We start from the raw sequence: 16,543 nt of genomic DNA on the forward strand, positions 1-16,543 counted from the left end.
TGTAAATATTAGAAGCGCTGCTCTCAGATGTTACCTCACCGGTGAAGACGTGTGAAATGCATTGATCCCAATCCAGCTCCAGCCGCACCACCAGCCCCAAACCGAACTCAACACCCAACCCTACACATCGCCCCCCCCTCAGACCCAGCCCCCCCAGACCCAGACACAAACATAGACCCAGCCCCACCAACCCCAGAACCCCCAGATCTAGCCCCCAGACCCCCCGACCCAGACCCCCAGCCCCACCAGACTCAGTCCCCCAGACCCAGACCCCATCTCCAGACCCCCCAGACCCAGCCACCCCCCCCCCCGCCCCAGCCTCAGATCCAGCCCCCCAGCCCCAGCCCACCAGCCCCAGACCCACCAGACCCAGCCCTCCCCAGCCTCAGATCCAGACTCCCTAGCCCCAGACCCACCAGATCCAGCCCCTCCCAGCTTCAGATCCAGCCCCCCCCCCACAGCCCCAGCCCCAGACTCCCCCAGACCCAGACCCCCAGACCCAGACCCAGACCCCCCAGTCCCAGCCCTCCAGCCCCAGCCCAGCCCCCCAGCCACAGACTCCCCAGCCCCAGACCCCCCAGACCCAGACCCCCTATCTCCAGACCCAGACGCAGCCCCCCACTCCCCCAGACCCAAGACCCAAACCCAGCCTCAGGATGCAAGGATGAAGGCCAATCAGAATGCCAGTTCTGCATCCCTGGACTCCACACGAGATCTATGTCAGTCGGATGATGACCTGTATTCCAAGGCTCCAAGGTGCTGACAGGGGCTAGAGAGGATTGCCTCAGTTTTGCCAACATTCTAGTTTTCGCTGATCTCGGTCTTGCTATCAGACAAAAAACTTGGGAGTGTGGCTTTGAGTCAGTAGAGAAGGCAGTGAGGTAGATCATACATATGGCATCTCATCCTGTACTTTTGAAATATGTCGCCAAGGGGTAGAATGCAGATAGTGATGAGGGGAGAACAAGGTTGAAACCCTGGGATGCACCAAAGGTGATCATATGAGCAGAAGTGAAAAAGCATTGCGTGCAGTAAATGCCCAACCAGGAGATAGCAGTGCCCCAGGTGGGCTGCGGAGGGAGACATAAGAACATAAGAAATAGGAGCAGGAATACGGCCCCTCGAGCCTTCTCCACCATTTAATAAGATCATGGCTGATCTGATCATGGACTCAGCTCCACTTCCCTGTCCGCTCCCCATAACCCCTTATCCCTTTATCTTTTAAGAAACTGTCTATTTCTGTCTTAAATTTATTCAATGTCCCAGCTTCCACAGCTCTCTGAGGCAGCAAATTCCACAGATTCACAACCCTCTGAGAGAAGAAATTTCTCCCATCTCTGTTTTAAATGGGCGGCCCCTTATTCTAAGATCGTCTCTAGTTCTAGTCTCCCCCATCAGTGGAAACATCCTCTCTGCATCCACCATGTCAAGCCCCCTCATAATCTTATATGTTTCGATAAGATCACCTCTCATTCTTCTGAATTCCAATGAGTAGAGGCCCAACCTACTCAACCTTTCCTCATAAGTCAACCCCCTCATCTCCTGAATCAACCTAGTGAACCTTCTCTGAACTGCCTCCAAATCAACTATATCCGTTCGTAAATAAGGAAACCAAAACTGCGCGCAGTATTCCAGGTGTGGCCTCACCAATACCTTATATAGCTGTAGCAAGACTTCCCTGCTTTTATACTCCATCCCCTTTGCAATAAAGGCCAAGATACCATTGGCCTTCCTGATCACTTGCTGTACCTGCATACTATCCTTTTGTTTTTCATGCATAAGTACCCCCAGGTCCCGCTGTACTGCGGTACTTTGCAATCTCCATTTAAATAATAACTTGCTCTTTGATTTTTTTCTGCCAAAGTACATGACCTCACACTTTCCAACATTATACTCCATCTGCCAAATTTTTCCCCACTCACTTAGCCTGTCTATGTCCTTTTGCAGATTTTTGGTGTCCTCCTCACTCATTGCTTTTCCGCCCATCTTTGTATCGTCAGCAAACTTGGCTATGTTATGCTCAGTCCCTTCTTCTAAGTCGTTAATATAGATTGTAAATAGTTGGGGTCCCAACACCGATCCCTGCAGCATCCCACTAGTTACTGGTTGCCAACCAGAGAATGAACCATTTATCCCGACTCTCTGTTCTCTGTTAGTTAGCCAATCCTCTATCCATGCTAATATATTACCCCCAACCCCGTGAACTATTATCTTGTGCAGTAACCTTTCATGTGGCACCTTGTCAAATGCCTTCTGGAAGTCCAAATACACCACATCCACTGGTTCCCCTTTATCCACCCTGTCCGTTACATCCTCAAAGAATTCCAGCAAATTTGCCAAACATGACTTCCCCTTCATAAATCCATGCTGACTCTGCCTGACCGAATTTTGCTTTTTCAAATGTCCTGCTACTGCTTCTTTAATAATGGACTCCAATATTTTCCTAACTACAGATGTTAGGCTAACTGGTCTATAGTGTCCTGCTTTTTGTCTGCCTCCTTTTTTAAATAGGGGCGTTACGTTTGCAGTTTTCCAATCTGCTGGGATCTCCACAGAATCCAGGGAATTTTTGTAAATTACAACCAATGCATCCACAATCCCTGCCGTTACTTATCTTAAGACCCTAGGATGCATGCCATCAGGTCCAGGGGATTTATCTGCCTTTAGTCCCGTTATCTTACTGAGCACCGCCTCCTTAGTGATTGTGATTGTGTTAAGTTCCTCCCCCGCTATAGCCCCTTGACTATCCACTGTGGGAATATTGTTAGTGTCCTCTGCCGTAAAGACTGATACAAAATATTTGTTCAGAGTTTCTGCCATCTCCATGTTTCCCATTACTAATTCCTCGGTCTCGTCCTCTAAGGGACTAACATTTACTTTAGCCCACCTTTTCCTTTTCATATACCTATAGAATCTTTTGCTATCTGTTTTTATATTTTGCGCTAGTTTACTTTCATAGTCTATCTTCCCTTTCTTAATCATTTTTTTAGTCATTTTTTGCTGGCTTTTAAACGCTCCCAGTCTTCTGTCCTCCACTAGTTTTGGTCACTTTGTATGCCCTTGTTTTTAATTGGATGCCATCCTTTATTTCTTGCTGGAAGAGAATAGAGTGGTTGAAAGTAGCAGAATGATTGAGGAAGAACAGGAAGCAAAAGTCACAGTCACACGTGATCTCACCCACTGAGGTCTTCCTAATGTGGACGGGGGTGTATTTTTGATCGATAATAATAGACCCAGGTTCGGGATCTGGATGAATGTTATATAAGAGACAAGACAAATGAAGTAAAGATAAAACACCATTTACTGAGAGAAAAGAAACATAATACAGTTTACGAAGAAAAGAGAAGTATGATAAGATGCAACAACGCTCACAGCCTTCGGCCCGTCGGGAACTCCGCAACGACGGCTGGTCAGGAGCCTTGGGGGTTCCGGCACCGCTCGCTAATCAACGGTCCAAGGTGAAGTTCAAAGAGCTACTGGACAGTTCCGTTCCTTTATACGATTGAACAAACATGGGTGCATGTGGTTTATGGCCAACTCTTAATCTGTAAGGTCCCAGCTGTTCTTCCACAAAGCATGAGATCTCGAGGCGCCGACCGTCCCATAAACAAGCTGGTGTGAGCCTCAAGGTCTCTCTCTCTCTCTCTCTCTCTCTCTCTCTGCATCAACAACATTCCATGAGGCATGAAGCAGAAACACACTGTAAATGTAGAAATATCATAATTAACCCTATGTAATTAACCCTATACAATACAGGGTGGGAGGAGGAGAAGGAGGATTGGAAGGATTCGAATAAGGACTGGTTAGAAAAATCAGAAGACAATTTAATGGCAACAATATATTCCAGGACTTTGCAGAAGAAGGGAAGGTTTGGGATAGAGCAATACTTGACGGGAACTGAGGGGTTTAGGATCGGTTGCTTAAGGTGACAGCGGTGGTTTTGAAAGAGGTGTGGTTGGTGACGGACAAGAGAGACTGGATGACGCTTACGGCAAGAAAGGATCTCGGGGATGAGATTGGGTGGTTGTCAGATGGGATGGGAGGGATCAAGGGAGCAGGTCGTGCTCTTCACAAATTAGGTCACTGAATTGAGGAAGCAATGGGGAAGATTTGCAAAGAATGGAAAGGGTCATAAGAACTTAGAAATAGGAGCAGGAGTAGGCCATTTGGCCTCTCGAGCCTGCTCCAGCATTCAATGAAATCATGGCTGATCTACCTCAACTCCACTTGCCTGCACTATCCCCATATCCCTTGATTCCCTTAATATCCAAAAATCTATCGACCTCCATCTTGAATATACTCAACGACTAAGCCTCCACAGCTCTGTGGGGTAGAGAATTTCAAAGATTCACCACCCTCTGAATGAAGAAATTTCCCCTTATCTCAGTCCAAAATGACCGATCCCTTATTCTGGGACTGTGACCCCTGGTTCTAGACTCCCCAGCCAGAGGAAACATACACCCTGCATCTACCCTGTCAAGCCCTGTAAGAATTTTGTACGTTTCAATGAGATCACCTCTTATTCTTCTAAACTCTAGAGAATATAGGCCGAGTCTACTCAATCTGTCCTCATAGGACAATCCCCCCATTCCAGGAATCAATCTGGTGAACCTTCATTTCACTCCCTCAATGGCAAGTATATCCTTCCTTATATCTGTCCTTAAAAAACATCATTCAGTCAACATGTACCATCAACCTCCAATTTCAGGTAAGAGCATTTCAGTCAGGTTATGAGAAGGAGCTGTCAGCAAGTACAACACAACATGATACAGGACAGAGTCATAGTATGAGGACAAAGTGCGTGATGAGACATGAGCCAGTTCAATACGAGAATGAAAGGCTGCAGGAAAAGGTGTTGTAATAAGATCATGTGATCATTACCATTCTAATACTCGCCTCAACCACTCCCTGTGGTAGTGAGTTCCACATTCTCCCCATTCTCTGTGTAAAGAAAACGTTATATAGCTCCTAAACACCACCCCGACCTGTGTGAGAACACCAGCGCAGGTCAGGGCTATAAATAAAGCTGGAGTGCCGGGCCCTGGAACATTGTGGCGAAGGTGCTGCGAATGAGGGTACGGGGCCCAGAAGAGCCGAGGGCCCAGGGGCAGCACGGACCAGCCCACACTGTGATATGTGTGCGCACTAGGTCCGTGCAGCAAAGCAGGTCTCCAGTCTTCCTGGTTCAACCTTTGCCACTGGATAAAGGCAAGCCCGTGTGATGGCTGATGTGCAACGGTCACCACACGTTAAAAAAATCCACGCACAGGCATCTTCCACCCACTCAATTGGAGTTCAGGACTGGAACATCAGGTCCTTCATTGAAACATCTGTGAACTCTTGTGGAAGCAAGTCATCCTCATTCGAGGGACCACCTATGATGATGATAGAAGATAGGACTAAATTCAGCAAGGCCCATGGATTGCATTTCTGCTTTATACAACAGCAAGAATTTCATTTACTGCATTCAACGTGGTAAATTCAAACTCTTTTGTACTTGTGGATATAGTAAATGGTCGATATCTTTCTCCTCTCATCTCCCCTTCTCGCCCCTCCACTCCTCGCCTCTCTCCTGTTTTCTCCTCTCCTCTCGTCTATTATCCTCTACTCACCCCTCTCCTCTCTGCTCTCCTCTCCCCTCCTGTCCTCTGTTATCCTCTCCCATACTCTCTTCTTCTCTCCCCTCTCACTTCCCCTCTCCCTTCTCCTGTCCTCTCCCCTCCTCTCCTCCTCTCTCACTCTCCCTTCCCCTCGTTTCCTCTCTTCTATTTTCTCCAATCCTCGCCCCTCTCCTCTCTGCTCCCCTGCTTTCCCCATCTCGCCTCTCCTCTTCTATGCTCTCCAATCTCCTCTCCCCTCTCCTTTTCCTCTCCTCTCCGCTTTTCCTGATTGTCCTGCACTTCTATGGACATCAGTCACCATCTGGTGCCTGGGATGAGCTCCCGTTCTTTTTGTCTGACTTTTGATGGCCAGTACTGGAGGGGTGATTAACTGTGGGGGAAGGGGCAGGGGCTCAGAGCTGAGCAGACTCCTGTTCTCAATTGACATCCAGACACAGAGGTCACTGGGTAGCGATCAGAAGCAGGAATCCGAGCTGAATGCCCCTTCACTAACCCGGGGCACTGAGCCCCATTACAGCACCCTGACTGATCTTCAATGAGATTCAGTGTTTTTTTTGAAGTAATCCTCTCTATACTGTTGAGTCCCATAATGTCTATTATGAAATATTTGTTAATTAATGCAAGGACAGTTTATTGTTACAGAAAAAGCAAAAATAATCTCTTTGTAGTCAACAAGATCTGCATAATGACATTTGTAAATAAACGTTAAGCAAATTGCTTCCAACATAGCTTAATCTATTTTATTCTTTACATGCTAATGATCAAAGCTGCATAGTAGTAGTTGATTCTAGCAAGTAGTGTGTACTCTCCCTCTTAATTATAAGTAGTTTATTGATCAGGAGCAGGTTTATAAGACTCCAAGGTAGCAGGTCTGCCGTCTGCCATGACACAGCTGATGGAGGTTCCAGCACCTGATTTGCATTTACAATGAAAGAGCTCTCAGCCACTAAAGCTGGCAGGTGTGTGATCAGCATTGCATATTCACCCCACAGCCAGCATCAAATTAGCACAAGATTAAAGCACTCCCGTTAACAAAGAATATGATCAGTCACTGTATTAATGTGGCCCCATTCCGAGATGTATTGCCGCAGACACTGAATGATGGTAGCATCAATAACAGTTCTCTCTCCTTTCCCTTTGCTTTGTTCATATCAGTTTTTTCCCACTCACTTTCTCCTCTCTTACCCTCCTGAAAAGGCTGATTCTTGTCAAAGTATAGTTCCGGCATTGGTTACAAGATCACTAACACACAGTGATCAGGGGAAATCTCCCCACCATGAGGGTACATAAGAACATAAGAACATAAGAAATAGGAATAGGAGTAGGTCATGCGGCCCCTCGAGCCTGCTCCACCATTTAATACGATCTTGGCTGATCTGATCATGGACTCAGGTCCAGTTCCCTGCCTGCTCTCCATAACCCCTTATTCCCTTATCGTTCAAGAAACTGTCTATTTCTTTCTTAAATTTATTCAATGTCCCAGCTTCCACAGTTCTCTGAGGCAGCGAATTCCACAGATCCACAACCTTTTGAGAGAAGAAATTTCTCCTCATCTCTGTTTTAAATGGACGGCCCCTTATTCTAAGATCATGCCCTCTAGTTCTAGTCTCCCCCATCAGTGGAAACATCCTCTCTGCACCCATCTTGTCAAGCGCCCTCATAATCTTATACATTTTGATAAGATCACCTCTCATTCTTCTGAATTCCAATGAGTAGAGGCTCAACCTACTCAACCTTTCCTTATAAGTCAACCCCCTCATCTCCGGAATCAACCTTGTGAACTTTCTCTGAACTGCCTCCAAAGCAAGTATATCCTTTCGTAAATATGGGAACTAAAACTGTGGTAGCATGGTGATTATGTTACTAGCAATGCAACGGCTTGTACTAATGATCCAGCAGTTTTGAGTTCAAATCCCACCATGGCAGCTGGGGAACTTAAATTCAGTTAACTAAATATATCTGGAATCTCAAAAGCTTTGCCAGTAGTGACCATGAAACTATCGGATTGCTGTAAAAACCCATCTGGTTCACTAATGTCCTTTAGGGAAGGAAATCTGCCGTCCTTACCTGGTCTGGCCTGTATGTGATTCCAGACCCACTGCTTAACTGCCCTCTGAAAAGGCTGAGCAAGCCATTCAGTTGTACCAAACTGCTACAGCAAAGTCACTGGACCTTCTTCTCTTCGAAGGCGGGGTCGAGGATGGCTTATTTTAAAGGGTGGAAGATGCCTGGGTGTGAGTTCCTTTAATGCAGTATAATGTGGATAAATGTGAGATTATCCACTTTGGTGGCAAAAACATGAAGGCAGAATATTATCTGAATGGCGGCAGATTAGGAAAAGGGGAGGTGCAACGAGACCTGGGTGTCATGATACATCAGTCATTGAAGGTTGGCATGCAGGTACAGCAGCAGTGAAGAAGGCAAATAGCATGTTGATCTTAATAGCTAGGGGACTTGAGTATAGGAGCAGGGAGGTCTTGCTGCAGTTGTACAGGGCCTTGGTGAGGCCTCACCTGGAATATTGTGTTCAGTTTTGGTCTCCTAATCTGAGGAAGGATGTTCTTGCTATTGAGGGAGTGCAGCGAAGGTTCACCAGACTGATTCCGGGAATGGCAGGACTGACATATGAGGAGAGACTGGATCGACTGGGCCTGTGTTCACTGGAGTTTAGGAGAATGAGAGGGGATCTCATCGAACATATAAAATTCTGACGGGACTGGACAGGTTAGATGCAGGAAGAATGTTCCCAATGTTGGGAAAGTCCAGACCCAGGTGTCACAGTCTAAGGATAAGGAGTAAGCCATTTAGGACCGAGATGAGGAGAAACTTCTTCACTCAGAGAATTCTCTACCGCAGAAAGTTGTTGATGCCAGTTCATTAGATATATTCAAGAGGGAGTTGGATATGGCCCTTATTGCTAAAGGGATCAAGGGGTATGGAGAGAAAGCAGGAAAGGGGTACTGAGGTGAATGATCAGCCATGATCTTATTGAAGGGTGGTGCAGGCTCGAAGGGCCAAATGGCTACTCCTCCACCTATTTTCTATGTTTCTATGTAATGTGGGGTGGCCGTTGCACACCAGCCACCACATGGGCTTGACAGAGTGAGGTCTTGGTCCAATGGCAAATGGATCGAAGGTGACTGGAGACCAGGCTCTGCTGCAAACTGTGGTGTCGATGTGATGACTATAAATAGAAACATAGAAAATAGGTGGAGGAACAGGCCATTCGGCCCTTCGAGCCTGCACCACCATTCAATATGATCATGGCAGATCATTCAACCTCAGTACTCCACCCCAGCCTTCTAACCATACCCCCGATCCCTTTAGCTGTAAGGGCCAAATCTAACTACCTTCTGAATATGTCCAATGAACTGGACTCAACAATTTTCTGTGGCAGAGAATTCCACAGGTTCACAACTCTCTGGGTGAAAAAGTTTCTCCTCATCTCTGTCCTATATGGGTTACCCCTTATCCTTGTAGGGGAGGACGAAAACCCCCTCATTTTACCCCGAAGGAAAAGGGCTGTGGGATCTGTCTGTGCTGCGATGTGAATTGAAACCGAGACGGTTTGAGCTTGGCAGAGCAGTGATTGGACGGGGGAGGACACCGGAGGGCCAATGGTGGGACAGAGTCAGCCCGAAGCATGGGGATTTCAAGCCAATGGGAGAGCACTTGCTTGAAAACTGTGGGACTGATTCATCGCCATTATCGGGCTATTGTCTTCTCCATGTTTACACTATGGGGGGAAATTATGCAGACCTTCAGAAAACTAGGGAACCCAAAACAAACCAAGGGCCTACACAATGGCTACAGGAGGCCAATGCAATCAACACCCATTCAAACCTTGAGTAGGTTAACATCAGTGGAAAAAACCCGCAATAATCCAAAACTGTTGCATTTTTCAAAATCACAAAGCCCACCAATGGGAAGGATCGATTTCAGCATGAGAGGCAGACTGGCTATCTGGCTATAAAAAGGGGTTTCTGACCCAGTGTGTGTGTGTTCTGCTCTCGTGATCCAACAACCAGCAAGCCTCTCGACACTGAAAGAAAACCAGTGTCCGAAGACACCGAAGATAGAAGAAACAAACCACCAGACTGCAAAAGGCACAGTAGTGAGTATAACCTCTGATCCCCAGAACTCCCAACTCAGTTAGGCCAGGAAAGGTGGGAGGTTGGGCATTGTACTGCTAAACTTGTGTAAAAATTTTCGTTGTGTCCGTTTAGTGGGATTTAGGGGGATTGTTTTGTTGGTGTATTGCTGTTGTTGAGATACACCTTGTCAAATAAATTGGAAGCCTAAGTTCCTCTTGGAATCACCTTGTCTCAGTTCCAATGTATTACATCTCCTGATCGTGAGTCTTATGTCAGAACAGTGTAAGGGAAGCTAGGAGCTCCTCGAAAACGCTCAACTGTGTGTCACAGGCTAGGGAAGAAGGGGTTAGGAGTGTTTGACACTCACACGTGCCTCACAGGGTAGGCATAAGCTGTGGGGACGCACGAGTCTCAAAACCCCCTTCATAAGCTGTGGACACAGTCTCTCCAGGGGTGCTCTTGCAGCACTCAGGGTACCTCACAGGCCAGGCATAAGCTGTGAGGGCAGAAGCCCAGAGAGAGACACCCAAGGCACAACACTCCCCGAGAACCCCTTACAATCCTTAGACTGTGTCCCCTGGTTCTGGACTTCCCTAACATCGGGAACATTCTTCCTGCATCTAACCTGTCCAGTCCCATCAGAATTTTATACATTTCTATGAGATCCCCTCTCATTCATCTAAATTCTAGTGAGTATAAGCCTAGCCGATCCAGTCAGTCCTGCCATCCCGGGGATCAGTCTGTTAAACCTTCGCTGCACACCCTCAATAGCAAGCACATCGTTCCTCAGATTAGACCAAAACTGCACACAATACTCAAGGTGTGGTCTCACCAAGGCCCTGTATAACTGCAGCAAGACCTCCTTGCTCCTATACTCAAATCCCCTCGCTATGAAGGCCAGCATGCCATTTGCTTTCTTAACTGCCTGCTGTACCTGCATGCCTACCTTCAATGAATGATGTACCATGACACCCAGGTCTCGTTGCACCTCCCCGTTTACTAATCTGTCACCATTCAGATAATAATCTGCCTTCCTGTTTTTGCCACCAAAGTGAATAACCTCACATTTATCCGCATTATACTGCATCTGCTATGCATTTGCCCATTACCTAACCTGTCCAATCACTCTGCAACCTCTTAGCATCCTCCTCACAGCTCACACTGCCATCCAGCTTAGTGTCATCTGCAAACTTGTAGCTATTACATTCAATTCCTTCGTCTAAATCATTAAAGTATATTGTAAATAGCTGGGGTCCCAGCACTGAACCCTGCATCACCCCACTATTCGCTGCCTGCCTTTCTGAAAAGGACCCATTTATGCCCACTCTTTGCTTCCTGTCTGCCAACCAGTTCTCTATCCACGTCAATACATTGTCCCCAATACCATGTGCCTCAATTTTGCACACTAATCTCTTGTGTGGGATCTTGTCAAAAGCCTTTTGTAAGTCAAAATACACCACACCTATTGGTTCTCCCTTATTCACTCTACTAGTTACATCCTCAAAAAACTCTAGAGGATTTGTCAAGCATGATTTCCCTTTCATAAATCCATGCTGAATTGGATCGATCCTGTCACTGCTTTCCAAATGCGCTGCTATTACATCTTTAATAATTGACACCAGCATTTTCCCCACCACCGATGTCAGGCTAACCAGTCTATAATTCCCTGTTTTCTCTCTCCCTCCTTTTTTTAAAAATGAGGTTACATTGGCTACCCTCCAATCCATAGGAACTGATCCAGAGTCCATGGAAAATGAACATCAATGCATCTACTATTTCTCGGGCGACTTCCTTAAGTACTCTGGGATGCAGACTATCAGGCCCGGAGGATTTATCGGCCTTCAGTCCCTTCAATTTCTCTAACACAATTTCCTGACTAATAAGGATTTCCCTTAATTCCCCCTTCTCGTTAGACCCTCGGTTCTCTAGTATTTTCGGGAGGTTATTCGTGTCTTCCTAAATGAAGACAAAACCAAAGTGTTTGTTCAGTTAGTCTGCCATTTCCTTGTTCTCCATTATGAATTCACCTGATTCTGACTGCAAGGGACCTACATTAGTCTTCACTAATCTTTTTCTCTTCACATATCTATAGAAGCTTTTGCAGTCAGTTTTTATGTTCCCTGCAAGCTTACTCTCATACTCTATTTTCCCCATTCTAATTAAACCCTTAGTCCTCTTCTGCTGAATTCTAAATTTCTCCCAGTCCTCAGGTTTGCTGCTTTTTCTAGGCAATTTAGATGCCTCTTCCTTGGATTTAACACTTTCCCTAATTTCCCCTGTTAGCCACGGTTGAGCCACCTTCCCTTTTTTATTCTTACGCCACATAGGGATGTACAATTGTTGTCGTTCATCCATGTGATCTTTAAATGTCTGCCATTGCCTATCCACCATCAACCCTTTAAGTATCAGTCGCCAGTCTATCCTAGCCAATTCACGTCTCATACCATCAAAGTTGCCTTTCTTTAAGTTCATGACTCTAGTCTCTGTGTCACTCTGCATCTTAATGAAGAATTCTACCATATTATGGTCACTCTTCCCCAAGGGGCCTCGCATGACCAGATTACTAATTAATCCTCTCTCATTACACAAGACCCAGTCTAGGATGGCCTGTTCTCTAGTTGGTTCCTCGACATATTGGTCTGGAAAACCATACCTTACACACTTCAGGAACTCTTCCTCCACAGTATTGCTACCAGTTTGGTTAGCCCAAACAACATGTAGATTAAAGTAGCCCATGATAACTGCTGTACCCTTATTGCATGCTTCCCTACTTTCCTGTTTGATGCCGTCCCCAACCTCCCTACTACTGTTTGGTGGTCTGTACACAACTCCCACTAACGTTTTCTGCACTTTGGTGTTTCGCAGCTCCACCCATATAGATTCCACATCATCCACGCTAATGTCCTTCCTTACTACTGCATTAATCTCCTCTTTAACCTGTAACGCTACCCCACCTCCTTTTCCTTCCTGTCTATTCTTCCTGAATATTGAATACCGCTGGATGTTGAGTTCCCAGCCTTGGTTACCCTGGGGCCATGTCTCCGTAATCCCAATTACATCATATCCGTTAACAGCGATCTGCGCAGTTAATTTGTTCACCTTATTACGAATGCTCCTCGCATTGAGACTCAGAGGCCTCAGGCTTGTTATTTTAACACTCTTTGTCCTTTTAGAATTATGTTGTAATGTGGCCCTTTTTGATTTTTGCCCTTGACTGCTCTTCTTTCCACTTTTGTTTTTCTCCTTTCTCCTTTTGCTTCTGCCTCCTTTTTAATTCCCTCTGCCTCCCTGCATTGATTCCCATCCCCAACAGCACTAGCAAACACTCCACCTCGGACGTCGGTTCCGGTCCTGCCCAGGGGCAGACCATCCAGTTTGTACTGGTCCCACCTCCCCCAGAACTGGTTCCAATGTCCCAAGAATTTGAATTCCTCCCCCTTGCACCATTCTTCAAGCCATGTATTCATCTGAGCTATCCTGTGATTCCTGCTCTGACTAGCACATGGAACTAGTAGCAATCCTGAGATTACTACCTTTGAGGTCCTACTTTTTAATTTAACTCCTAACTCCCTAAATTAAGCTTGTAGGACCTCATCCCGTTTTTTACCTATAGCGTTGGTACCTGTATGCACCATGACAACTGGCTGTTCACCCTTCCCCTCCAGAATGCGCTGCAGCCGCTCCGAGACATCCTTGACCCTTGCACCAGGGAGGCAAAATACCATCCTGGAGTCTCATTTGCGGCCGCAGAAACGCCTATCTATTCCCCTTCAATAGAATCCCCTATCACTATTGCTCTCCCACTCTTTTTCCTGCCCTCCTGTGCAGCAGAGCCACCCCTGGTGCCATGGACTTGGCTGTTGCTGCCTTCCCCTGATGAGCTACTTCCCTCAACAATACCCAAAATGGTGTATCTGTTTTGGAGGGAGATGACCGCATGGAACCCCTGCACTACCTGCCTTCCCTCGCTCTTCCCGATGGTCACCCATTCCCTATCTGGTTGTGCAACCTTTACCTGCGGTGTGACCAACTCACTAAACGTGCTAATCACGACATCCTCAGCATCGCGGATGCTCCAGAGTGAATCCATCCAGAGCTCCAGTGCTGCAATGCTGTCTGTCAGGAGCTGCAGCTGGATACACTTCCTGCACACGTAGTGGTCAGGGACACTGGCAGTGTCCCTAATTTCCCACATAGCACAGGAGGAGCATGACACGGGTCTGGGCTCTCCTGCCATGACTTAACCCTTAGATTAATTTAATTTGTAACAATGCCAAAGATTTCTTACTGCCAAAAAAAATAAAAAATAAAATACTCACCAACCAGCCAATAACTTACCCGCTTGGATGTGACATCCCACTTCGATTTCTTCTTACATCTTTGTTTACCTTCTGCCCCTGCCCCTGCACCAGCTAGCCTCCTCTGACTCTCGGGCCTTTATAGGCCGCTCGAGTGCCCAAATTCCCGCTCCTGTAGCCGCCTCCTCCGACTCTTGGGCCTTTATAGGCCGCTTGACTGCCTGAACACCCGCTGCTGTAGCCACCTCCTCCGACTCTCAGGCCCTTATAGGCCGCTCGACTGCCCAAATTCCTGCTCCTGTGGCCACCTCCTCCAACTCTTGGGCCTTTATAGGCCGCTCGACTGCCCGAACTCCTGCACCTTCACCATATGGATGGCAGCAGTTATGGAAGGCAGCTTCTCGAGGGCGATTAGGGACAGGCAATAAATGCTGGGTTTGCCATTAATGTCCACATCCTGCGAACGAATAAAATAAAAATGTTTACGATGTCATTAACACACGAGGATCAGGGGAAATCTCCCCGCCGCGCTTACGATGTCTTTCCTCCTCCCAATTCTGTAAAACAAAATTATAAGTGAATTCTTCATGCACACATTTATGATTTCACAACAAGCAGTGAATGGGGAAGCCTTGTCCTCTGAGCTCCCGGGACTGTGTGCATTCCAGGAACAACTTTAAATCTTCAGCAGTATAAACAGTCATGTTACTGGGCTGATCTTTTTAATATAAAACTACAAGACGACTGATTCTCAATCTGTGCGAATTGAAAACTAGCTGCTGAATAATTGAGGGAATACGACCTTTGAAGTCTATCTTTTATCAGGGAAGGAATCTCCAGAGCTCAATAAATTAAACATGGTTGGATCGACCTTCTACTTTAGCTGAAAGCAGCCCCAGCTGACAATCGGCTAGAGACCAAGTTTTTGAACTGTCTTTTGATGCTCGAGGATGTCACTGAGATTCGCTGCCCACTGCTTCAGATCTCAGAATCCTGGTTGTGCTCCTGCAGGTGATTGCGCAGTACAAAAAAATCTAGGCTGGCACTCCGGTGCAGTGCTGAGGGAGAGCTGCACTGTCGGAGGTGCCGTCTTTCGGATGAGACGTTAAACCAAGGCCTCTTCTGCTCTCTCAAGTGGACGTAAAAGATCTTATGGCACTATTTTGAAGAAGAGCAGGGAAGTTATCCCTGGTGCCCGGTGTTGATCCATCAATCGACATAACAAAAAACAGATTATCTGGTCATTATCACATTGCTGTTTGTGGGAATATACTGTGCGCAAATTGGCTGCCGTGTTTCCTGCATTCATCATCATAGGCGGTCCCTCGAACGAGGATGACTTGCTTCCACAAGAGTTCACAGATGTTTCAATGAAGGACCCGATGTTCCAGGTTCTGAACTCCAATTGAGGGGGTGGAAGATGTCTGTGCGTGGATTTTTTTTACTGTGTGGTGACCGTTGCACATCAACCACTACACGGGCTTGACACACGGGTTTGCGACATTACAACAGTGACTACACACCAAACAAAATAGTACTTCTTTAGCTGTAGAGCATTTTGAGACGTCCAGTGGTCGTGAAAGGCATTATATAAATCCAAGTCTCTCTTTCAGTGTTCTGGGTTGTGTGTTTGCATTGACACTAATGATGTTAAAAAATAAGTCGATGGCTCCCCGATGGCATAGCAGGTACATGGATATGAAAAGAAAGGTAAGAAAAAGCTATCAGATCGGCCAGTGCTCACGCTATTTGTTAATTCATCTACCAACCTCCGCACGCACTGCAAAGAAAGACTTGCATTTATTTAAGAAAAGAAAGACTTAGGGGGAGAAATTCTGTCATGCCTCAGTTGCGGCGTTAACCCAGTCAGGCGGTACCTTTAACGCCTTGAAAACGTTTGCGCCTCCCGCCCAGAAATTCATCAAAATCGGTCGAAGAGCTAGCAGCGGTGATAAATCAACTGTTGCACAGCAGAGTTGGGGTGGTGGCGATAACGAACGTTTGGTTGGTACATTTTGCAGGCCTATTGCGCATGCTGGTGCATATTTAAATTGATCCAATGCTGATTTCAGACAGCTGCCAGATACGCCTAAAGACAGTGTGGACCAAGATGGCGCCGGCCATGCTGGTGGCGAGGATTAGGTGCAGGACCTCACGCCCTGAAATTGATTTACATTGCTCCCATTTTACACCCCAAAACATACCAATTTCTACTCCAGTGTGTCCCCATAACTTGTGCCGAATGTGGCCCACACCAAGTGCCAGGGTGTCAGACCAGGGGCCAATGTAAATTGAGCTTGACACCTCTAGACCAGCTTATGTGCTCAACTCTCTGGACTGGGACTCATAACTGTAAGGGGTGGTCCCAGGGGTCAGGTTCACCTCTGACCTACTTGAGCGGTTCGAATCGCTCCCACTCCCTTGGGTTCTAGACTCTGGATTTATTTGGGGGAAGTGATAAAGTGCAAAGGACAACAGATTTGGTGCAAAAGAACTTTGATTTTATTGAAGACAAGAAAATACAATGTCA

General features: G+C 46.6%; 1 long non-coding RNA gene across 1 annotated transcript in view; it reads right to left on the reverse strand.

Annotated features, from left to right (window-relative positions):
- Positions 1-3,302: 3,302 nt before the first annotated feature.
- LOC139229835 (uncharacterized) overlaps positions 3,303-16,543 on the reverse strand; it is a 61,821-nt gene continuing 48,580 nt past the window's right edge. The window contains exons 2-3 of the long non-coding RNA XR_011587825.1: positions 14,054-14,470; positions 3,303-3,700 (exon numbers count right to left, since the gene is read on the reverse strand). This is a non-coding gene — a long non-coding RNA (uncharacterized lncRNA). The remainder of the gene's footprint in view (positions 3,701-14,053; positions 14,471-16,543) is intronic.

This window comes from Pristiophorus japonicus, chromosome 2 (assembly GCF_044704955.1).
Source record: "Pristiophorus japonicus isolate sPriJap1 chromosome 2, sPriJap1.hap1, whole genome shotgun sequence".
In the NCBI taxonomy this organism is placed as follows: Eukaryota; Metazoa; Chordata; class Chondrichthyes; family Pristiophoridae; genus Pristiophorus; species Pristiophorus japonicus.